The sequence below is a fragment of the Triticum dicoccoides genome, chromosome 3A (genome assembly GCF_002162155.2).
Source record: "Triticum dicoccoides isolate Atlit2015 ecotype Zavitan chromosome 3A, WEW_v2.0, whole genome shotgun sequence".
In the NCBI taxonomy this organism is placed as follows: Eukaryota; Viridiplantae; Streptophyta; class Magnoliopsida; order Poales; family Poaceae; genus Triticum; species Triticum dicoccoides.
The window spans coordinates 598,916,269-598,941,244 of record NC_041384.1 but is presented as its reverse complement, the minus strand read 5'-3'; the positions used below and the strand labels follow the sequence as shown (position 1 = coordinate 598,941,244).

The 24,976-nt window shown below is 45.4% G+C and overlaps 1 non-coding gene across 1 annotated transcript; it reads right to left on the bottom strand.

The window, feature by feature from the left end:
- Positions 1-5,120: 5,120 nt before the first annotated feature.
- On the bottom strand, positions 5,121-5,266 carry LOC119273783. Its single transcript, XR_005134976.1, has one exon. It is a non-coding gene; the product is annotated as a U4 spliceosomal RNA (small nuclear RNA).
- Positions 5,267-24,976: the final 19,710 nt, after the last annotated feature.

Here is a 24,976-nt window from a genome sequence, read left to right as displayed (position 1 = left end):
GCACAGGCGCCAAACCCAAAACCTAAGGCTAATTCGCCTGAGAGAACGCGCGCAGCCACCTATCTACGCACGGCCAGTCGGCCACTTTCAAACGACCTTTCCAAAGGACCGAGTCTTCCCGGCAGCACCCGAGCAAACGGGCCAGGGAAGGCCGGGCGCCTTGGAACACCACGACATTTCTATGCTTCCACAACTGCCAACAGCAAAGGAGGGTGAAGGAGGCATGGGCAACATCACCGGCCACACCCCGCACGTCCAGGGCCTGAAGCGCACCAACATGGTAACCCTTCCCAGCCACCTCAACGCCCACGGCCAGCCAGAACGAGCGGGCAAGGGGACAATCGAAGATCAGGTGATCCGCCGTCTCGATCACGGGGCATGTAGCTTCCTCAGCCGTCACAATAGTCTTCCGGAGCAGGACATCTCTCGTGTGAATCCTCTGTTGTACAAGGAGCCACCCAAAGAACCGGACATGGGACGGTGCAGCGCACCCCCATATGAAGTTGGTGAAGGAGGCCCGCGTGCCGTCGAAGCGTTCCAGGGCGTAGACGGCAGCCGTCGCGACGCCCCCGCTCGCACCCCGGCACAAGGAACCAGCAATTGACGCGCCTCGGTATAACTTCACTAGTTGCGATATTGCCCCAAGCTTAAGGATGAGTTATCTGTATCCAGAGATCTAGCACTTATAGCCCGGTCAATCCTCGAACTATTTCTGCACAACCGATGTGGTACAATTAACTCATCAACTCCATTTCGAAAAGAAAGAAGTATACAAATCACCCCCAAATCTACTCTTTGGAATACATAACCCCCTGAACTCAAAACCGGGACAAATAACACCCTGAAATTATTAAAACCGGGTTAATAACCCCCTTGAGTGGTTTTTGTCCAATCTAGAGCGGTTTTGTCCCCCATGATGCAGATTACGCGCTGACTGGGCAAATTACGCTGAGAAGGTCCCATTAGTCAGTTGTCTCTCTCATTTCTTTCCTTTTATCACCTCGTCTCCTTCCTTGCTTTCTTCGTCAGAGCGCCGTCCCCTCCAGAAACGCCTCTCCCCTTTCGTTTGCTAGGGCGCTGTCCGCCGTCACCGCCGTCCCCGTCCGCCGTCGCCGCCGTCATCTGCCGCTTGCCCGTCGCCGAAGGAACGAAAGCATGTGTCCATGTGCGTGCGCCTCCATCTTCGTTGCTGCTCTGCTTCACTTGTGGTGTCGTTCATCGGCGGAATCGCGAGCTCCAGTGAACGATCGTGTGCGCCGCAGAGGTGTGGGCTCGGGTGAGGGGAATGGGGCGTCTCGGTGCTAGGGATTTAGGGGGAGAAGTAGTGTTTTGGATGCGCCCTGTTCTGTTCAAGTGCGTTTTGGATGATGCCCTATTCTGTTCATGAAAAAAGGGATGTTTTTGTTAGGGAAAAGGTGTGACTTTTCAGCAGATTTTGGTGCAGGACAAGCTGGTATCTCTCGTGCAAAGTAAATGGGTCTGAATGAACTTGCATTGCTAGAAAAATTTATTGTGGATGATTACCCTGTTTAGTTAAGGAGAAAAGTGCACTTTCTTGTCTGAATGAACTGAACATGTTTGTCCATAGTAAATTATCTGCTATACTTGTCTGAATGAAGTGTTTTTGTTTGAATTAGTTTATGGGGTCCATATGTTTATTTCAGCAAGATAGGAACATCTATTTGCTATAATGTACTCTCAATTATGGTGTATTGTGAAGTACATGATCTTTTGGAACAGTTTACTGTCAATTTGTTGTTATTTACATTCTATGAAGTACATGATTTTTTTCCTAATATAACTCTGTGAAGCACAAAAATGCACAAGGTGTGCTGTCAGAACTGAACAAGATAGTACTTCAGGGCTTGTACAAGTCAGTACTGAAATTGTACTGTCATTTTGGTGCACAGTCACTGAACAAGATAGCAAAATTTCATTTAGTGCATCTACAGTGAGATGATCTTTTCATAACAGCATACACTATATTTATATATTTGGTTCACTGTAAATAAAACATAGTATTGCATACATGAGAACACATATAAGAAGATCAGACATATATTCCAAATCTTTTTAGATCAGCATACAGTATACAATATACATAAGAAGATCAGCCATAGCATTGCGATTTTGCATTGTACCAAATTCCAAATATTTTCATAACACTTCCAAGAAGCATTGTACCAAATTCTGAATTTTGCATAACAAGATACAAGACAAATTCTAAACCTTTTTAACATCATACATTCTGAATTTTTGCTTAACAGCTTACAAAGAAAAATAACATACATAAATGACTCCCTATTGGACTAATTTCTCCAGGATGCTTCTTTTTCTTCATGACAATCTTTTCCAAAAGTGTGAAATGACAAAGCAGAACAGAGCAAGCACAAAGGACAACTGCAGTTTCTGAATCCTCTTCTTCAGGACATCAACTTCTCCACGATGCTGACTTCTAAATCACACACATACGCATCTAGCATCATGTTCTTCGCCAAGCTGGCATTTAGCAGACCATTTTCATTCCTTGACCGTTCCTTCAATCGATACACAACATCCCGCAAATCACCAGAGCATCCTTCGGAACTTCACCGTCCGGATATAAAAAGCAACGGGCTCCTGTAGGAGAACAACAACGTTGATTATTAATTTGGTCCCTCCTTCCAGCGAAGACCGGGCGACGTAGCGCTGTTGTAAGCTGAGAACGCCCGACCACAACCGCAGAGTGCGCATGCAGGGCGCGGCGCCGCAACAGTTTCACTGCTACACGACGGACGGCTCAGTCTCGGCCATGGCAATGTGTCGTGCGCCAGGCAGGAGACTAGTAAATTTGAGGAAACGCGTGGCCGGCCGTACGTACGGAGCCATCGTCGGCGGGCGCTGCCACTTGTATGAGCTCGCGATTCCGCCGACGAACGACACCAGAAGTGAAGCACAGCGACAGCGGAGATGGAGGCACACGCACCTGGACACATGGCTTCGTTCCTTCGGGGACGAGCAAGCGGCAGGCGACGGCGGATGGCGGACGGCGCCTGCGATTGCCAAGTCCTAGCGAACGAAAGGGGAGAGGCGTTTCTGGAGGCGATGGTGCTCTGACGAAGAAAGAAAGGGAGGAGACGAGGTGATAAAAAGGAAGAAATGAGAGAGACAACTGACTAATGGGACCTTCTCAGCGTAATTTGTCCAGTCAGCGCGTAATCTGCATCATGGGTGACAAAACCGCTCTAGATTGGACAGAAACCACTCAAGGGGGTTATTAACCCGGTTTTAGTAATTTCAGGGTGTTATTTGTCTCAGTTTTGAGTTTAGGAGGTTATGTATCCTAAAGAATGGATTTGAGAGTGATTTGTATACTTCTTTCTTTCGAAAAATAACCAATCAACGACACAGGAAGGCCCATTGGGCCATTACATACCAGCAGATCTGCGTCCAAGGACGGGGGAGTAGGGGCGTCTTCCAGACCATGGTACGTCCTGTCTGAAGTAGCTCTTGCGTTCACTCTTTTTTATCTCAAAAAGAAAAAAAAACTCTTGCATTCACTCTTGTTTTTGAGAAAAAAAGGTCTTGTTCCTTTTTTTTTGCGAGTACAAAAGAAGGTCTTGTACCTATACGTGATAACGTGAGACCTGGGAAGATACCCTGGTGCACCCGGGTGTCAGCGAACCCTATATGCATAAAATAATTTAGTGACTGAAAAAAATGTCAAAAAATCTGAAACTTATTTTAAATAAAATATGATCAAGTATTGAACTCGTACAAAAAGATTTGCCAAGGACCGACTTTCATTGTAATTTGGGTGAAAAAAATCAAATGCTATATACAAATACTATTCACACTGTATTATCCTCGATTTTTTTGCCCTGAGTTCAACGGGAGTTATTTCTTGGTGAAACATTTTATACGAGTATAATACTTAATCATATTTGATTCCACAAAAATCAGATTTTTTTTATTCTTTTGCAATTACTAACTTATTTTGTGCATATAGATGGTTGATACTTCTGTTTTTTTCTTTTCTTCCTCATTTTCAGATTTTACATCATGGTTGGCCACGGCTTCTTGCTGTAGAATTGTCCATGTAGGGGATTAAGCATGTGGTTCAGCTTGTTTTTATTGAGACTTATATTAGTCTGTACATTGTAGCCCTAGCTGCATAAAATTGAATTGGGAAATAAAATACTTCATGAAAATGGTGGACACGTGTACAAGTTTGTAGTTTTCTTTTTTGGAGAATACCACCTCCATTTCAAAATATTTGAAGTTCTAGGTTTGTTCTAAGTCAAACTCCCTTAAGTTTGGCCGAGTTTATAGAAAAAAAATACTAAGATCCACAACATCAACTACATATATAGTATGCAAATATACATTAGATGATTTTAATAAAACTACTTAGTGTCTTAGATGGTGGTATATTTTCTATAGACTTGGTCAAACATAAAGAAGTTTGGCTTAGAAGAAACCTAGAACTTCAAATATTTTGGAACAGAGGGAGCACTCTTCTTTGGAACAATCCGTCACTATCCCTCTACATATTGTCAGATTTATTCCCACGACAATACTCAACAATACTAATATGATATTGTAGTCTTGATGGTATTTTGAACAAAATTGGTCAAACATTGCACTGTTTGACTTTGGATAAAATAACTAGCTAGACTACTACTCCGTTCGTTAATAAATAAGCATAAGATATTCTAACTTTTTTCTAAATCCTATATATATAGGCATACTTTAGTGTATTTGTTAACTAATTTCAGTTCGTACATAATCCATATTAATAAAATATTCGAAACATCTTATACTCCCTCGTTTCTAAATATAAGCCTTTTAGAGATTTGGACTACATCAGGATGTATAATGACGTATTTTAGATTGCGATTCACTCATTTTGCTTCGCATTTAGTCTGTATTGGATTCTCTAAAAAGTCTTATATTTAGAAACGGAGAGAGAATTTGTGAACGGATGAAGTATTAGTCTTACTTTGATACAAGTTTGTTTTTTGAACTGCCATTCAGAAAGAAAAGGCTGAAAGGTACCACAAGTTACAGCCCAAACATCACATTTGGCGAAGGTCAAAAAGTTGATATTGTCAAATCTTTTTCTACATATTGATTTGTGGGGTTTTACCCTCAAAGAGGGAACCCTTCCAAAAATTCTCAATGACCCGTGAGAGTCAAAGAGGGGGTTTAGAAATAGTTTTCAATCAGCAATTGACGCGCCTCGGTATAACCTCTCTAGCTGCCTCATTGCCCCAAGCACAAAGATGGGTGTACCTTATCCCAGGGATCTCTTTCTTATACCCGGGTCATCCTCAAACTATTTCTCCACAACCGATGTGGTACAATTAGCTCATCACGCCGCAGAGCGACAACCTGAGTTAATTAAAGCAGGTAGCCCGTTGGGCCATAAGGTACCAAGCTATCTCTTCGGCCCATGACATTATGTTTTGTTTTACGGGCAGTAGGTCTTGCACCCGCGTGAGTCCCTGCTCAAAAAAAAAAAAAAACTGCATGAGTCCTGTTTGCTGCTTCTGCCGCTTTCTTTCCGTTTTTCCTTTCTTCTCCCCCTTTATTTGCAGCAAGGTTTGCTTGCTGAATGTTGGGCTGCTGGCCGGTCATTCAGTTTTAGAGCATTACTAGTAGAACCCTCAAACCCTCACTAACGTTTTAAGGGTCCAAAAATGTTTTTTTGTGCACTTTTACGAGTTGAAAAACAGGGACAAAGATTAGAACCCTCAAACCCAACCCTTATAACGGAATATTCCCCATGAACGACGTTGTCGTTGCGCGCGGGAGGTCGACGGGGCGGCCGCCGGCGACGGGGGCGACTAGCAGCGGCGGTCGCGGGCGTGGGCGCGGGAGTTGGGAGGATTTTTCCCTCCCGCGCGAGGATAATCGCCAAATGAGGGTTGGGTAGGTTTTGCTCCCCAACCCTTACTTTTGAGGATTGGGAGAGGGTTTGAGGGTTGGACCTTTAAAAAAAATGAGGGTTTGAGGGTTTCTACGGCTTTTTTTCAACAAAAACTGTAAAAAAAAGCAGTTATTTTTAAGGATTTGGGGGTTTGAGGGCTCTACTAGTAATGCTCTAAGGGCCTGTTCGGCCCTCCTCCGCTCCACACTCTCGCTCCGGGAGTTGGCGGAGCGCAAGTTAAAAATCTCGGAGTGGGGGAATAGGTGCTCTGCAGATCCTCAAATTTGGCGGAGCTAGTGGATCACCGAACAGCGCCTAAGAGCAAGTCTAGTAGAGCCCTCAAACCTCTAAAAATAACCGTTTTTTTTACAGTTTTCGCCGAAAAAACATCGTAGACTAGAACCTCTAAACCCTCAAACCCGTAAAAAAATTTAGAGGTCCAACCCTCAAACCAGTTTGCAACCTGTAGAAGTAGGGGTTGAGAGGGAAATCTCCCCCCAACCCGCACTCCTCCTCCTCTCTCGCGCGGGAGGAAACTCCCTACTCCTCCCGGCCTCCTCCTCCCGTCGCCTCCTGTCGCGCCGGCCATGAAGGGCCCCGCCGCCGCCGCACCCCCGCCCGCCGCGCCCGCCCCGGTGCCCGCCCACCCGACCGTGGCCGACGTGGTGGCGGCGACCCATGTCGGGGCCAAGCGGCGGCGGGAGGGCCTCGCACCTCCTCCTCCCACCTCCCCGGCTCCCGCCCCGGCCACCGTCACCGCCCCGGCGCCCGCCCCCGCCGCCTCCCCAGCTCCCGCCTCGGCCACCAAGAAGAGCCGGCCGAAGGCGCCATCCAAGGTTGCCCCGGCCGTGAAGATTCCGCGGAAGAAGACCGTGCCCCCGCCCGCCTCCGTCGCCGAACCTCCTTTTGTCGTCGTGGCCGAACCTCCTCCCGCCACGCACAAGGTGTTCGAGAAAATGGCACCCCCATCCTCGTTCATGGACCTCCTCCAAAACACGGAGGTGGACCTCGGGGCTCCGCCTCTCGAACCCTTTAGGGTTGGTGACAACTTAGAGGAAGATGAGGAGATGAAGGTGATGAAGACAAGGAGGTGGCCGAGATAGGGGAGGAGGCATTCACCGCCGCTTCCTGCCCACACGCGCGGTCGACAAACTACACCGAGGCGGAAGATATCCTCTTGGTTCGTGCTTGGGAAGCTGTGGGAATGGATGCAACCACCGGCACCGATCAAACCGGTAAACGGTATTGGCAAAGGATCGAGGACACCTATTGTAGGATCAAGCCGAAGAATAGTGGGTTCATCTCTCGCACTTACCGGTCGCTTCAAGGCCGGTGGGAGTTGATGAAGCCCGCTTGTGCTCGTTGGAGTGCGGCCATGGACCAAGTGAGGGATGCACCACCTAGTCGAACCGTGGAGAGTGACTATGTGAGTACATATTTCTTCACTATTTTGATTATGTGTGTGTACTATGCTATTGGTGGGTTCTTATGTAATTTATGTGTGGTTGATAGGAGACAATTGCCGGCATGAGGTACAAGAAGATGGCCGCTTCCAAGGGCAAGCCATTCCCATTTAAGCATGCTTGGACAATTCTTCAAACCTTTGACAAGTGGAAGTTGAGGGATCAAGAGACCGCACCCAAGAAGTTGGCAATGCTTAGGATGGATGATAGTGAAGATGAGGAGGAGAGGAACTTGGGCAAGCCCGAGGGAACCAAGAAGGGCAAGCTAAGGGTGAAGATGGAAGAAGAGGCGTCAAGCCTAAGGGTGAAGATGGACCACATGATGAAGGCAAGAGAGGAATTGACAACGAAGACATTGGAGACGAAGCTTGTTATCACCGAGAAGAAGAAAGAGGTCAAGCTTGCACAAGTTGAAGCAAAGCGTGAAGAAGCAAGGCGCAAGGCCGAATTGGAGGAGAGGATGATCAAGATCAGAGGCAAAGGTATGTAAAGAACTCATGGGGGAAGAGAAAGAGCACATGATGATGTCCAAGAAGGACATGGATCAAGACCAATTGCAATGGTGGTAGGACTACAAGGAGGACATCGCGGAGAGGAAGAGGATGTTCCGTGTTGCGTCCTCTACTTTTCGAGGTGACACTCCGATGAGTAGTTGTGGCAATGTCGGTGTGTACGACTCCACCGGTGCCCATGGAGATGCTTGATGGAGCCCGCATGTGGTCTAGGAGATGGCGCCGAGGTGCAACTTTTTGGTGATGGCGCCGATAAGAGGAGGAAGATGATGATTTTGTGATGTAAACTATTAAACCATGCATCAATGATTGTCATTTGATAGTTTGTTTGGAAGTTGATTGTGTTCTTGTTGTCATAAATTGTGAGATGTCAAATAATAGATTTAAAGGTTGGGGTTGAGGCAAAGACTAGAACCCTCAACTGCTTTAGGATGTGTTTGGTTGCATGGACAAGCTAGGGTGGTTGTGGGTATCCCCAACCAGGTGGCTAGGGATAGCCCTTTTTCTGTTTGGTTGGAAGGGTAGGGTTTGAAGGAAATATGCCCTAGAGGCAATAATAAAGTTATTATTTATTTCCTTATATCATGATAAATGTTTATTATTCATGCTAGAATTGTATTAACCGGAAACATAATACATGTGTGAATATATAGACAAACAGAGTGTCACTAGTATGCCTCTACTTGACTAGCTCGTTGATCAAAGATGGTTATGTTTCCTAACCATGAACAAAGAGTTGTTATTTGATTAACGGGATCACATCATTAGATGAATGATCTGATTGACATGACTCATTCCATTAGCTTAGCACCCGATCGTTTAGTATGTTGCTATTGCTTTCTTCATGACTTATACATGTTCCTATGACTATGAGATTATGCAACTCCCGTTTGCCGGAGGAACACTTTGTGTGCTACCAAACGTCACAACGTAAATGGGTGATTATAAAGGTGCTCTACAGGTGTCTCCAAAGGTACATGTTGGGTTGGCGTATTTCGAGATTAGGATTTGTCACTCCGATTGTCGGAGAGGTATCTCTAGGGCCCTCTCGATAATACACATCACATAAGCCTTGCAAGCATTGCAACTAATGAGTTAGTTGTGAGATGATGTATTACGGAACGAGTAAAGGGACTTGCCGGTAACGAGATTGAACTAGGTATGGGATACGACGATCGAATCTCGGGCAAGTAACATACCGATGACAAAGGGAACAACGTATGTTGTTATGCGATCTGACCGATAAAGATCTTCGTAGAATATGTAGGAGCCAATATGAGCATCCAGGTTCCGCTATTGGTTATTGACCGGAGACGTGTCTCGGTCATGTCTACATTGTTCTCGAACCCGTAGGGTCCGCACGCTTAAGGTTTCGATGACAGTTATATTATGAGTTTATGAGTTTTGATGTACCGAAGTTAGTTCGGAGTCCCGGATGTGATCACGGACATGACGAGGAGTCTCGAAATGGTCGAGACATAAAGATTGATATATTGGACGGCTATATTCGGACACCGGAAGTGTTCCGGGTGATTTCGGAGAAAACCGAAGAGCCGGAGGGTTACCGGAACCCCCCCGGGAGAAGTAATGGGCCATATGGGCCTTAGTGGAGTAAGAGAGGGGCAGTCAAAGGTGGGCCGCGCGCCTCCTCCCCCTGGTCCGAATTGGACTAGGAGAGGGGGGCGGCGCCCCCCTTTCCCCCTCCCTCCCCACTTCTTTCCCCCTCCTAGTAGGAGTCCTACTCCTACTAGGAGGAGGACTCCTCCTTGGCGCGCCATAGAGGCCGACCAGCCTCCTCCCCTTGATCCTTTATATACGGGGGCAGGGGGCACCCCTTGACACACAAGTTGATCCACGTGATCATATTCTTAGCCGTGTGCGGTGCCCCCTTCCACCATAGTCCTCGATAATATTGTAGCGGCGCTTAGGCGAAGCCCTGCGATAGTAGAACATCAAGATCGTCACCACGCCGTCCTGCTGATGGAACTCTTCCTCGACACTTTGCTGGATCGGAGTCTGGGGATCGTCATCGAGCTAAACGTGTGCTAGAACTCGGAGGTGCCATAGTTTCGGTGCTTGATCGGTCGGGCCGTGGAGACGTACGACTACATCAACCAAGTTAACGCTTCCGTTGTCGATCTACAAGGGTACGTAGATCACAATCTCCCCCACTTGTTTCTATACATCACCATGATCTTGCGTGTGCGTAGGAATTTTTTTGAAATTACTACAAAACCCAACAGTGGCATCCGAGCCTAGGTTTTATATGTTGATGTTATATGCACGAGTAGAACACAAGTGAGTTGTGGGCGATATAAGTCATACTGCTTACCAGCATGTCATACTTTGGTTCGGCGTTATTGTTGGACGAAGCGGCCCAGACCGACATTACGCGTACGCTTACGCGAGACCGGTTCTCCCGATGTGCTTTGCACATAGGTGGCTTGCGGGTGACAGTTTCTCCAACTTTAGTTGAACCGAGTGTGGCTACGCCCGGTCCTTGCGAAGGTTAAAACAGCACCAACTTGACAAACTATCGTTGTGGTTTTGATGCGTAGGTAAGATTGGTTCTTGCTTTAGCCCGTAGCAGCCACGTAAAACTTGCAACAACAAAGTAGAGGACGTCTAACTTGTTTTTGCAGGGCATGTTGTGATGTGATATGGTCAAGACATGATACTAAATTTTTTTGTATGAGATGATCATGTTTTGTAACCGAGTTACCGGCAACCGGCAGGAGCCATATGGTTGTCGCTTTATTGTATGCAATGCAATCGCGCTGTAATGCTTTACTTTATCACTAAGCGCTAGCGATAGTCGTGGAAGCATAAGATTGGCGAGACGACAACGATGCTATGATGGAGATCAAGGTGTCGCGCCGGTGACGATGGTGATCACGACGGTGCTTCGAAGATGGAGATCACAAGCACAAGATGATGATGGCCATATCATATCACTTATATTGATTGCATGTGATGTTTATCTTTTATGCATCTTATCTTGCTTTGATTGACGGTAGCATTATAAGATGATCTCTCACTAATTATCAAGAAGTGTTCTCCCTGAGTATGCACCGTTGCGAAAGTTCTTCGTGCTGAGACTGTTGGAAATATGCCCTAGAGGCAATAATAAAAGCATTATTATTATATTTCCTTGTTCATGATAATTGTCTTTATTCATGCTATAATTGTGTTATCCGGAAATCGTAATGCATGTGTGAATAACAGACACCAACATGTCCCTAGTGAGCCTCTAGTTGACTAGCTCGTTGATCAACAGATAGTCATGGTTTCCTGACTATGGACACTGGATGTCATTGATAACGAGATCACATCATTGGGAGAATGATGTGATGGACGAGACCCAATCCTAAACATAGCACAAGATCGTATAGTTCATTTGCTAGAGTTTTGCAATGTCAAAGTATCTTTTCCTTAGACCATGAGATCGTGTAACTCCCGGATACTGTAGGAGTGCTTTGGGTATGCCAAACGTCACAACGTAACTGGGTGACTATAAAGGTAAACTACGGGTATCTCCGAAAGTGTCTGTTGGGTGACATGGATCAAGACTGGGATTTGTCACTCCGTATGACGGAGAGGTATCACTGGGCCCACTCGGTAATGCATCATCATAATGAGCTCAGAGTGACCAAGTGTCTGGTCACGGGATCATGCATTACGGTACGAGTAAAGTGACTTGCCGGTAACGAGATTGAACGAGGTATTGGGATACCGACGATCGAATCTCGGGCAAGTAACATATCGATAGACAAAGGGAATAGCGTACGGGGTTGATTGAATCCTCGACATCGTGGTTCATCCGATGAGATCATTGTGGAGCATGTGGGAGCCAACATGGGTATCCAGATCCCGCTGTTGGTTATTGACCGGAGAGTCGTCTCGGTCATGTCTGCTTGTCTCCCGAACCCGTAGGGTCTACACACTTAAGGTTCAGTTACGCTAGGGTTGTAGGGATATGTATATGCAGTAACCCGAATGTTATTCGGAGTCCCGGATGAGATCCCGGACATCACGAGGAGTTCCGGAATGGTCCGGAGGTAAAGATTTATATATGGGAAGTCCTGTTTCGGGCATCGGGACAAGTTTCGGGGTTATCGGTATTGTACCGGGACCACCGAAAGGGTCCCGGGGGTCCACCGGGTGGGTCCACCTGCCCCGGGGGGCCACATGGGCTGTAAGGGGGTGCGCCTTGGCCTAATGGGCCAAGGGCACCAGCCCCACATAGGCCCATGCGCCTAGGGTTTAAGGGGACAAGAGTCCTAGGAGGGTAAGGCACCTCCTAGGTGCCTTGGGGGGGAGGGAAACCTCCCCTTGGCCGCCGGCCATAGGAGATTGGATCTCCTAGGCTGCGCACCACCCCCCCTTGGCACCCCTATATATAGTGGGGGAGAGGAGGGACTTCATACCTGAACGCCTCGGCCTTTGGTTGCCTCCTTCTCCCTCCCCAACACCTCCTCAACCTCCATAGTGCTTAGCGAAGCTCTGCCGGAGTACTGCAGCTCCATCAACACCACGCCGTTGTTCTGCTGCTGGTGCCATCTCCCTCAACCTCTCCTCCCTCCCTTGCTGGATAAAGAAGGAGGAGACGTGGCTGTTCCGTACGTGTGTTGAACGCGGAGGTGCCGTCCGTTCGGCGCTGGTCATCGGTGATTTGAATCACGTCGAGTACGACTACATCATCACCGTTCTTTGAACGCTTCCGCTCGCGATCTACAAAGGTATGTAGATGCATCTAATCACTCATTGCTAGATGAACTCCTAGATGATCTTGGTGAAACGAGTAGGAAAATTTTTGTTTTCTGCAACGTTCTCCAACAGTGGCATCATGAGCTAGGTCTATGCGTAGTTCTTCTTGCGCGAGTAGAACACAATTTGTTGTGGGCGTAGATTTGTCAACTTTCTTGCCGTTACTAGTCCTTTCTTGCTTCAGCGGTATTGTGGGATGAAGCGGCCCGGACCAACCTTACACGTACGCTTACGTGAGACCGGTTCCACCGACTAACATGCACTAGTTGCATAAGGTGGCTGGCGGGTGTCTGTCTCTCCTACTTTAGTTGGAGCGGAATCGATGAACAGGGTCCTTATGAAGGGTAAATAGAAGTTGACAAATCACGTTGTGGCTTTAACGTAGGTAAGAAAACGTTCTTGCTAGAACCCTAATTCAGCCATGTAAAACTTGCAACAACAATTAGAGGACGTCTAACTTGTTTTTGCAGCAAGTGGTTTGTGATATGATATGGCCAAAGTTGTGATGAATGATGAATGATCTATATGTGATGTATGAGATGTTCATGCTATTGTAATAGGATTCACGACTTGCATGTCGATGAGTATGACAACCGGCAGGAGCCATAGGAGTTGTCTTTATTCTTTTAATGACCTGCGTGTCATCGAGAAACGCCATGTAAATTACTTTACTTTATTGCTAAACGCGTTAGCCATAGTAGTAGAAGTAATAGTTGGCGAGCAACTTCATGGAGACACGATGATGGAGATCATGATGATGGAGATCATGGTGTCAAGCCGGTGACAAGATGATCACGGAGCCCCAAGATGGAGATCAAAGGAGCTATGTGAAAATGGCCATATCATGTCACGTTTATTATTTTATTGCATGTGATGTTTATCATGTTTTGCATCTTGTTTACTTAGAACGACGGTAGTAAATAAGATGATCCCTCACAATAAAATTCAAGAAGTGTTCCCCCTAACTGTGCACCGTTGCGACAGTTCGCTGTTTCAAAACACCACGTGATGATCGGGTGTTTTATTCAGACGTTCACATACAACGGGTGTAAGACAGATTTACACATGCAAACACTTAGGTTGACTTGACGAGCCTAGCATGTACAGACATGGCCTCGGAACACAGAAGACCGAAAGGTCGAGCATGAGTCGTATAGAAGATACGATCAACATGAAGATGTTCACCGATGTTGACTAGTCCGTCTCACGTGATGATCGGACACGGTCTAGTTTAACTCGGATCATGTAATACTTAGATGACCAGAGGGATGTCTAATCTAAGTGGGAGTTCACTAATAATTTGATTAGTTGAACTTAATTATCATGAACTTAGTCTAAAATCTTTGCAATATGTCTTGTAGATCAAATGGCCAACGTAGTCCTCAACTTCAACGCATTCCTAGAGAAAACTAAGCTGAAAGACGATGGCAGCAACTATACGGACTGGGTCCGGAACCTGAGGATCATCCTCATAGCTGCCAAGAAAGATTATGTCCTACAAGCACCGCTTGGTGACGCACCCGTTCTCCCTGCAGAACAAGATGTTATGAACGCTTGGCAGGCACGTTTCGATGACTACTCCCTCGTTCAGTGCGGCATGCTTTACAGCCTAGAGCCGGGGCTCCAAAAGCGTTTTGAGAGACATGGAGCATATGAGATGTTCGAAGAGCTGAAAATGGTTTTCCAAGCTCATGCCCGGGTCGAGAGATATGAAGTCTCCGACAAATTCTTTAGCTGTAAGATGGAGGAAAACAGTTCTGTTAGTGAGCACATACTCACTATGTCTGGGTTGCATAACCGCTTGACTCAGCTGAGAGTTAATCTCCCGGATGATGCGGTCATTGACAGAATCCTCCAGTCGCTTCCACCAAGCTACAAGAGCTTTGTGATGAACTTCAATATGCAGGGGATGGAAAAGACCATTCCTGAAGTATTTGCTATGCTGAAATCAGCAGAGGTAGAAGTCAGAAAGGAACATCAAGTGTTGATGGTCAATAAAACCACTAAGTTCAAGAAAGGCAAGGGTAAAAAGAACTTCAAGAAGGACGGCAAGGAGGTTGCCGCGCCCGGCAAGCAAGCTGCTGGGAAGAAGCCAAAGAATGGACTCAAGCCCGAGACTGAGTGCTTTTATTGCAAGGGAAGCGGTCACTGGAAGCGGAACTGCCCTAAGTACTTAGCGGATAAGAAGGCCGGCAAAACAAAAGGTATATGTGATATACATGTAATTGATGTGTACCTTACTAGTGCCCGTAGTAGCTCCTGGGTATTTGATACCGGTGCAGTTGCTCACATTTATAACTCAAAGCAGGGGCTGCGGAATAAGCGGAAACTGGCAAAGGACGAGGTGACGATGCGCGTCGGGAATGGTTCCAAGGTCAATGTGATCGCCGTTGGCACGCTACCTCTGCATCTCCCTTCGGGATTAGTTTTAAACCTTAATAATTGTTATTTAGTGCCAGCTTTGAGCATGAACATTGTATCGGGATCTCGTTTAATTCGAGATGGCTACTCTTTTAAATCTGAGAATAATGGTTGTTCCATTTTTATGAGAGATATGTTTTATGGTCATGCTCCTATGGTGAATGGTTTATTCCTTATGAATCTCGAACGTGATGCTACACATATTCATAATGTGAGTACCAAAAGAAGTAAGGTTGATAATGATAGTCCCACATACTTGTGGCACTGCCGCCTTGGTCACATAGGTGTTAAACGCATGAAGAAGCTCCATGCTGATGGACTTTTAGAGTCTCTTGATTATGAATCATTTGACACGTGCGAACCATGCCTTATGGGTAAAATGACCAAGACTCCGTTCTCAGGAACAATGGAGCGAGCAACCGACTTATTGGAAATCATACATACTGATGTGTGCGGTCCGATGAGTGTTGAGGCTCGCGGTGGCTATCGTTATGTTCTCACCCTCACTGATGATTTAAGTAGGTATGGGTATATCTACTTAATGAAACACAAGTCTGAAACCTTTGAAAAGTTCAAGGAATTTCAGAGTGAGGTTGAAAATCAACGTGACAGAAAAATCAAGTTTCTACGATCAGATCGTGGAGGAGAATACTTGAGTCATGAGTTTGGGGCACACTTAAGAAAATATGAAATAGTTTCACAACTCACGCCGCCTGGAACACCTCAGCGTAATGGTGTGTCCGAACGTCGTAATCGCACTCTGTTAGATATGGTGCGATCTATGATGTCTCTTACCGATTTACCGCTTTCTTTTTGGGGCTATGCTTTAGAGACTGCCGCATTCACTTTAAATAGGGCTCCGTCGAAATCCGTTGAGACGACACCATTATGGTTTGGGAAGAAACCTAAGCTGTCGTTTCTAAAAGTTTGGGGATGCGATGCTTATGTCAAGAAACTTCAACCTGAAAAGCTCGAACCCAAATCGGAAAAATGCGTCTTCATAGGGTACCCAAAAGAAACTATTGGGTACACCTTCTACCTCAGATCCGAAGGCAAGATCTTTGTTGCCAAGAATGGGTCCTTTCTGGAGAAAGAGTTTCTCTCGAAAGAAGTAAGTGGGAGGAAAGTAGAGCTTGATGAAGTATTGCCTCTTGAACCGGAAAATGGCGCAACTCAAGAAAATGTTCCTGAGGTGCCTGCACCGACTAGAGAGGAAGTTAATGATAATGATCAAGATACTTCTGATCAAGCCCCTACTGAAATTCGAAGGTCCACAAGGACACGTTCCGCACCAGAGTGGTACGGCAACCCTGTCTTGGAAATCATGTTGTTAGACAACGGTGAACCTTCGAACTATGAAGAAGCGATGGCGGGACCGGATTCCGACAAATGGCTGGAAGCCATGAAATCCGAGATAGGATCCATGTATGAAAACAAAGTATGGACTTTGACTGACTTGCCCGTTGAGCGGCGAGCCATAGAAAATAAATGGATCTTTAAGAGGAAGACAGACGCGGATGGTAATGTGACCATCTATAAAGCTCGGCTTGTCGCTAAGGGTTATCGACAAGTTCAAGGGGTTGACTACGATGAGACTTTCTCACCGGTAGCGAAGCTGAAGTCCGTCCGAATCATGTTAGCAATTGCCGCATTCTATGATTACGAAATATGGCAAATGGACGTCAAAACGGCATTCCTTAATGGTTTCCTTAAGGAAGAATTGTATATGATGCAGCCGGAAGGTTTTGTCGATCCTAAGAATGCTGACAAAGTGTGCAAACTCCAACGCTCGATTTATGGGCTGGTGCAAGCATCTCGGAGTTGGAACATTCGCTTTGATGAGATGATCAAAGCGTTTGGATTTACACAGACTTATGGAGAAGCCTGCGTTTACAAGAAAGTGAGTGGGAGCTCTGTAGCATTTCTCATATTATATGTAGATGACATACTTTTGATGGGAAATGATATAGAACTCTTGGACGGCATCAAGGCCTACTTGAATAAAAGTTTTTCAATGAAGGACCTTGGAGAAGCTGCTTATATATTAGGCATCAAAATCTATAGAGATAGATCAAGACGCCTCATAGGTCTTTCACAAAGCACATACCTTGATAAGATATTGAAGAAGTTCAATATGGATCAATCCAAGAAGGGGTTCTTGCCTGTGTTGCAAGGTATGAAATTGAGCTCAGCTCAATGTCCTACCACGGCAGAAGATATAGAAGAGATGAGTGTCATCCCCTATGCCTCAGCCATAGGTTCTATTATGTATGCCATGCTGTGTACCAGACCTGATGTAAACCTTGCCGTAAGTTTGGTAGGAAGGTACCAAAGTAATCCCGGCAAGGAACACTGGACAGCGGTCAAGAATATCCTGAAGTACCTGAAAAGGACTAAGGAAATGTTTCTCGTTTATGGTGGTGACGAAGAGCTCGTCGTAAAGGGTTACGTCGACGCTAGCTTCGACACAGATCTGGATGACTCTAAGTCACAAACCGGATACGTGTATATTTTGAATGGTGGGGCAGTGAGCTGGTGCAGTTGCAAGCAAAGCGTCGTGGCGGGATCTACATGTGAAGCGGAGTACATGGCAGCCTCGGAGGCAGCGCATGAAGCAATATGGGTGAAGGAGTTCATCACCGACCTAGGAGTCATACCCAATGCGTCGGGGCCGATCAAGCTCTTCTGTGACAACACTGGAGCTATTGCACTTGCCAAGGAGCCCAGGTTTCACAAGAAGACAAGGCACATCAAGCGTCGCTTCAACTCCATTCGTGAAAATGTTCAAGATGGAGACATAGAGATTTGTAAAGTACATACGGACCTGAATGTAGAAGATCCGTTGACTAAACCTCTCCCTAGAGCAAAACATGATCAACACCAGAATTCCATGGGTGTTCGATTCATCACAATGTAACTAGATTATTGACTCTAGTGCAAGTGGGAGACTGTTGGAAATATGCCCTAGAGGCAATAATAAAAGCATTATTATTATATTTCCTTGTTCATGATAATTGTCTTTATTCATGCTATAATTGTGTTATCCGGAAATCGTAATGCATGTGTGAATAACAGACACCAACATGTCCCTAGTGAGCCTCTAGTTGACTAGCTCGTTGATCAACAGATAGTCATGATTTCCTGACTATGGACACTGGATGTCATTGATAACGAGATCACATCATTAGGAGAATGATGTGATGGACAAGACCCAATCCTAAACATAGCACAAGATCGTATAGTTCGTTTGCTAGAGTTTTGCAATGTCAAAGTATCTTTTCCTTAGACCATGAGATCGTGTAACTCCCGGATACCGTAGGAGTGCTTTGGGTATGCCAAACGTCACAACGTAACTGGGTGACTATAAAGGTAGACTACGGGTATCTCCGAAAGTGTCTGTTGGGTGACATGGATCAAGACTGGGATTTGTCACTCCGTATGACGGAGAGGTATCACTGGGCCCACTCGGTAATGCATCATCATAATGAGCTCAAAGTGACCAAGTGTCTGGTCACGGGATCATGCATTACGGTACGAGTAAAGTGACATGCCGGTAACGAGATTGAACGAGGTATTGGGATACCGACGATCGAATCTCGGGCAAGTAACATATCGATAGACAAAGGGAATAGCGTACGGGGTTGATTGAATCCTCGACATCGTGGTTCATCCGATGAGATCATCGTGGAGCATGTGGGAGCCAACATGGGTATCCAGATCCCGCTGTTGGTTATTGACCGGAGAGTCGTCTCGGTCATGTCTGCTTGTCTCCCGAACCCGTAGGGTCTACACACTTAAGGTTCAGTTACGCTAGGGTTGTAGGGATATGTATATGCAGTAACCCGAATGTTGTTCGGAGTCCCGGATGAGATCCCGGACGTCACGAGGAGTTCCGGAATGGTCCGGAGGTAAAGATTTATATATGGGAAGTCCTGTTTCGGGCATCGGGACAAGTTTCGGGGTTATCGGTATTGTACCGGGACCACCGGAAGGGTCCCGGGGGTCCACCGGGTGGGTCCACCTGCCCCGGGGGGCCACATGGGCTGTAAGGGGGTGCGTCTTGGCCTAATGGGCCAAGGGCACCAGCCCCACATAGGCCCATGCGCCTAGGGTTTAAGGGGACAAGAGTCCTAGGAGGGTAAGGCACCTCCTAGGTGCCTTGGGGGGGAGGGAAACCTCCCCTTGGCCGCCGGCCATAGGAGATTGGATCTCCTAGGCTGCGCACCACCCCCCCTTGGCACCCCTATATATAGTGGGGGAGAGGAGGGACTTCATACCTGAACGCCTCGGCCTTTGGTTGCCTCCTTCTCCCTCCCCAACACCTCCTCAACCTCCATAGTGCTTAGCGAAGCTCTGCCGGAGTACTGCAGCTCCATCAACACCACGCCGTCGTGCTGCTGCTGGTGCCATCTCCCTCAACCTCTCCTCCCTCCCTTGCTGGATCAAGAAGGAGGAGACGTGGCTGTTCCGTACGTGTGTTGAACGCAGAGGTGCCGTCCGTTCGGCGCTGGTCATCGGTGATTTGAATCACGTCGAGTACGACTACATCATCACCGTTCTTTGAACGCTTCCGCTCGCGATCTACAAAGGTATGTAGATGCATCTAATCACTCGTTGCTAGATGAACTCCTAGATGATCTTGGTGAAACGAGTAGGAAAATTTTTGTTTTCTGCAACGTTCTCCAACAGAGACACCACGTGATGATCGGGTGTGATAGGCTCTACGTTCAAATACAACGGGTGCAAAACAATCACCAATGAAACTACTCCATCTCACGTGATGATCGGACATGGTTTAGTTGATTTGGATCACGTAATCACTTAGAGGATTAGAGGGATGTCTATCTAAGTGGGAGTTCTTTAAGTAAATTATTTGAACCTAAATTTATCATGAAACTTAGTACTTGACAGTATCTTGCTTGTTTATGCTTGATTGTAGATAGATGGCTCATGTTGTTGTTCCGTTGAATTTTAATGCATTCCTTGAGAAAGCAAAGTTGAAAGATGATGGTAGCAATTACACGGACTGGGTCCGTAACTTGAGGATTATCCTCATTGCTGCACAGAAGAATTACGTCCTGAAAGCACCATTGGGTGCCAGGCCTGCTGCTGGAGCAACACCAGATGTTATGAACGTCTGGCAGAGCAAAGCTGATGACTACTCGATAGTTCAGTGTGCCATGCTTTACGGCTTAGAATCGGGACTTCAACGACGTTTTGAATGTCATGGAGCATATGAGATGTTCCAGGAGTTGAAGTTAATATTTCAAGCAAATGCCCAGATTAAGAGATATGAAGTCTCCAATAAGTACTATAGCTGCAAGATGGAGGACAACAGTTCTGTCAGTGAGCATATACTTAAAATGTCTGGGTATAATAATCACTTGATTCAATTGGAGTTAATCTTCCAGATGATTGCGTCATTGACAGAATTCTCCAATCACTGCCACCAAGCTACAAGAGCTTCGTGATGAACTATAATATGCAAGGGATGAATATGACTATCCTCGAGCTCTTCGCAATGCTGAAAGCAGTGGAGGTGGAAATCAAGAAGGAGCATCAAGTGTTGATGGTCAACAAGACCACTAGTTTCAAGAAAAAGGGAAAAGGGAAAAAGAAGGGGAACTTCAAAAGAACAGCAAGCAAGTTACTACTCAAGAGAAGAAGCCCAAACCTGAACCTAAGCCTGAAACTGAGTGCTACTACTGAAAGCAGACTGGTCACTGGAAGCGGAACTGCCCCAAATATTTGGCGGATAAGAAGGATGGCAAGGTGAACAAAGGTATATGTGATATACATGTTATTGATGTGTACCTTACTAATGCTCGTAGTAGCACCTGGGTATTTGATACTGGTTCTGTTGCTAATATTTGCAACTCGAAACAGGGACTACAGATTAAGCGAAGATTGGCTAAGGACGAGGTGACGATGCGTGTGGGAAACGGTTCCAAAGTCGATGTGATCGCGGTCGGCACGCTACCTCTACATCTACCTTCGGGATTAATATTAGACCTAAATAATTGTTATTTGGTGCCAGCGTTAAGCATGAACATTATATCTGGATCTTGTTTGATGCGAGACGGTTATTCATTTAAATCAGAGAATAATGGTTGTTCTATTTATATGAGTAATATCTTTTATGGTCATGCACCCTTGAAGAGTGGTCTATTTTTATTGAATCTCGATAGTAGTAACACACATATTCATAATGTTGAAGCCAAAAGATGCGGAGTTGATAATGATAGTGCAACTTATTTGTGGCACTGCCGTTTAGGTCATATCGGTGTAAAGCGCATGAAGAAACTCCATACTGATGGACTTTTGGAACCACTTGATTATGAATCATTTGGTACTTGCGAACTGTGCCTCATGGGCAAGATGACTAAAATGCCGTTCTCCGGTACTATGGAGAGAGCAACAGATTTGTTGGAAATCATACATACAGATGTATGTGGTCCGATGAATATTGAGGCTCGTGGCGGATATCGTTATTTTCTCACCTTCACAGATGACTTAAGCAGATATTGGTATATCTACTTAATGAAACATAAGTCTGAAACGTTTGAAAAGTTCAAAGAATTTCAGAGTGAAGTTGAAAATCATCGTAACAAGAAAATAAAGTTTCTACGATCTGATCGTGGAGGAGAATATTTGAGTTACGAGTTTGGTGTACATTTGAAAAAATGCGGAATAGTTTCGCAACTCACGCCACCCGGAACACCACAACGTAATGGTGTGTCCGAACGTCATAATCGTACTTTACTAGATATGGAGCGATCTATGATGTCTCTTACTGATTTACCGCTATCGTTTTGGAGTTATGCTTTGGAGACGGCCGCATTCACGTTAAATAGGGCACCATCAAAATTCGTTGAGACGACGCCTTATGAACTATGGTTTGGCAAGAAACCAAAGTTATCGTTTCCGAAAGTTTGGGGCTGCGATGCTTATGTGAAAAAGCTTCAAAAGCTCGAACCCAAATCGGAGAAATGTGTCTTCATAGGATATCCAATGGAGACTATTGGATACACCTTCTATCACAGATCCGAAGGCAAGACTTTTGTTGCTAAGTTCGGAAACTTTCTGAAGAAGGAGTTTCTCTCGAAAGAAGTGAGTGGGAGGAAAGTAGAACTTGACGAGGTAACTGTACCTGCTCCCTTATTGGAAAGTAGTGAATCACAGAAAACTGTTTTTGTGACACCTACACCAATTAGTGAGGAAGCTAATGATGATGATCATTAAACTCCAGGACAAGATACTACTGAACCTCGTAGATCAACCAGAGTGAGATCCGCGCCAGAGTGGTATGGTAATCCTGTTCTGGAAGTCATGCTACTAGATCATGATGAACCTACGAACTATGAAGAAGCGATGGTGAGCCCAGATTCCGCAAAATGGCTTGAAGCCATGAAATATGAGATGGGATCCATGTATGAGAACAAAGTATGGACTTTGGTTGACTTGCCCGATGATCGGCAAGCAATTGAGAATAAATGGATCTTCAAGAAGAAGACTGACGCTGACGGTAATATTACTGTCTACAAAGCTCGACTTGTCGCAAAAGGTTTTCGGCAAGTTCAAGGGATTGACTACGATGAGACCTTCTCACCCGTAGCGATGCTTAAGTCTCTCCAAATCATGTTAGCAATTGCCGCATTTTATGATTATGAAATTTGGCAGATGGATGTCAAAACTGCATTTCTGAATGGATTTCTGGAAAAAGAGTTGTATATGATACAACCAGAAGGTTTTTTCGATCCAAAGGGAGCTAACAAAGTGTGCAAGCTCCAGTGATCCATTTATGGACTGGTGCAAGCCTCTCGGAGTTGGAATAAACGCTTTGATAGTGTGATCAAAGCATTTGGTTTTATACAGACTTTTGGAGAAGCCTGTATTTACAAGAAAGTGAGTGGGAGCTCTGTAGCATTTCTGATATTATATGTGGATGACATATTACTAATTGGAAATGATATAGAATTTCTGGATAGCATAAAGGGATACTTGAATAAGAGTTTTTCAATGAAAGACCTCGGTGAAGCTGCTTACATATTAGGCATTAAGATCTATAGAGATAGATCAAGACGCTTAATTGGACTTTCACAAAGCACATACCTTGACAAAGTTTTGAAGAAGTTCAAAATGGATCAAGCAAAGAAAGGGTTCTTGCCTGTGTTACAAGGTGTGAAGTTGAGTAAGACTCAATGCCCGACCACTGCAGAAGATAGAGAGAAAATGAAAGATGTTCCCTATGCTTCAGCCATAGGCTCTATCATGTATGCAATGCTGTGTACCAGACCTGATGTGTGCCTTGCTATAAGTCTAGCAGGGAGGTACCAAAGTGATCCAGGAGTGGATCACTGGACAGCGGTCAAGAACATCCTGAAATACCTGAAAAGGACTAAGGATATGTTTCTCATATATGGAGGTGACAAAGAGCTCATTGTAAAAGGTTACGTTGATGCAAGCTTTGACACTGATCCGGACGATTCTAAATCACAAACCGGATACGTGTTTACATTAAACGGTGGAGCTGTCAGTTGGTGCAGTTCTAAACAAAGCGTTGTAGCGGGATCTACATGTGAAGCGGAGTACATAGCTGCTTCGGAAGCAGCAAATGAAGGAGTCTGGATGAAGGAGTTCATATCCGATCTAGGTGTCATACCTAGTGCATCGGGTCCAATGAAAATCTTTTGTGACAATACTGATGCAATTGCCTTGGCAAAGGAATCCAGATTTCACAAGAGAACCAAGCACATCAAGAGACGCTTCAATTCCATCCGGGATCTAGTCCAGGTGGGAGACATGGAGATTTGCAAGATACATACGGATCTGAATGTTGCAGACCCGTTGACTAAGCCTCTTTCATGAGCAAAACATGATCAGCACCAAGGCTCCATGGGTGTTAGAATCATTATTGTGTAATCTAGATTATTGACTCTAGTGCAAGTGGGAGACTGAAGGAAATATGCCCTAGAGGCAATAATAAAGTTATTATTTATTTCCTTATATCATGATAAATGTTTATTATTCATGCTAGAATTGTATTAACCGGAAACATAATACATGTGTGAATACATAGACAAACAGAGTGTCACTAGTATGCCTCTACTTGACTAGCTCGTTGATCAAAGATGGTTATGTTTCCTAACCATGAACAAAGAGTTGTTATTTAATTAACGGGATCACATCATTAGATGAATGATCTGATTGACATGACCCATTCCATTAGCTTAGCACCCGATCGTTTAGTATGTTGATATTGCTTTCTTCATGACTTATACATGTTCCTATGACTATGAGATTATGCAACTCCCATTTGCCGGAGGAACACTTTGTGTGCTACCAAACGTCACAACATAAATGGGTGATTATAAAGGTGCTCTATAGGTGTCTCCAAAGGTACATGTTGGGTTGTCGTATTTCAAGATTAGGATTTGTCATTCCGATTGTCGGAGAGGTATCTCAAGGGCCCTCTCGGTAATACACATCACATAAGCCTTGCAAGCATTACAACTAATGAGTTAGTTGTGAGATGATGTATTACGGAACGAGTAAAGAGACTTGCCGGTAACGAGATTGAACTAGGTATGGGATACCGACGATCGAATCTCGGGCAAGTAACATACCGATGACAAAGGGAACAACATATGTTGTTATGTGGTCTGACCGATAAAGATCTTCATAAAATATGTAGGAGCCAATATGAGCATCCAGGTTCCGCTATTGGTTATTGACTGGAGACGTGTCTCGGTCATGTCTACATTGTTCTCGAACCCGTAGGGTCCGCACGCTTAAGGTTTCGATGACAGTTATATTATGAGTTTATGAGTTTTGATGTACCGAAGTTAGTTCGGAGTCCCGGATGTGATCACGGACATGACGAGGAGTCTCGAAATGGTCGA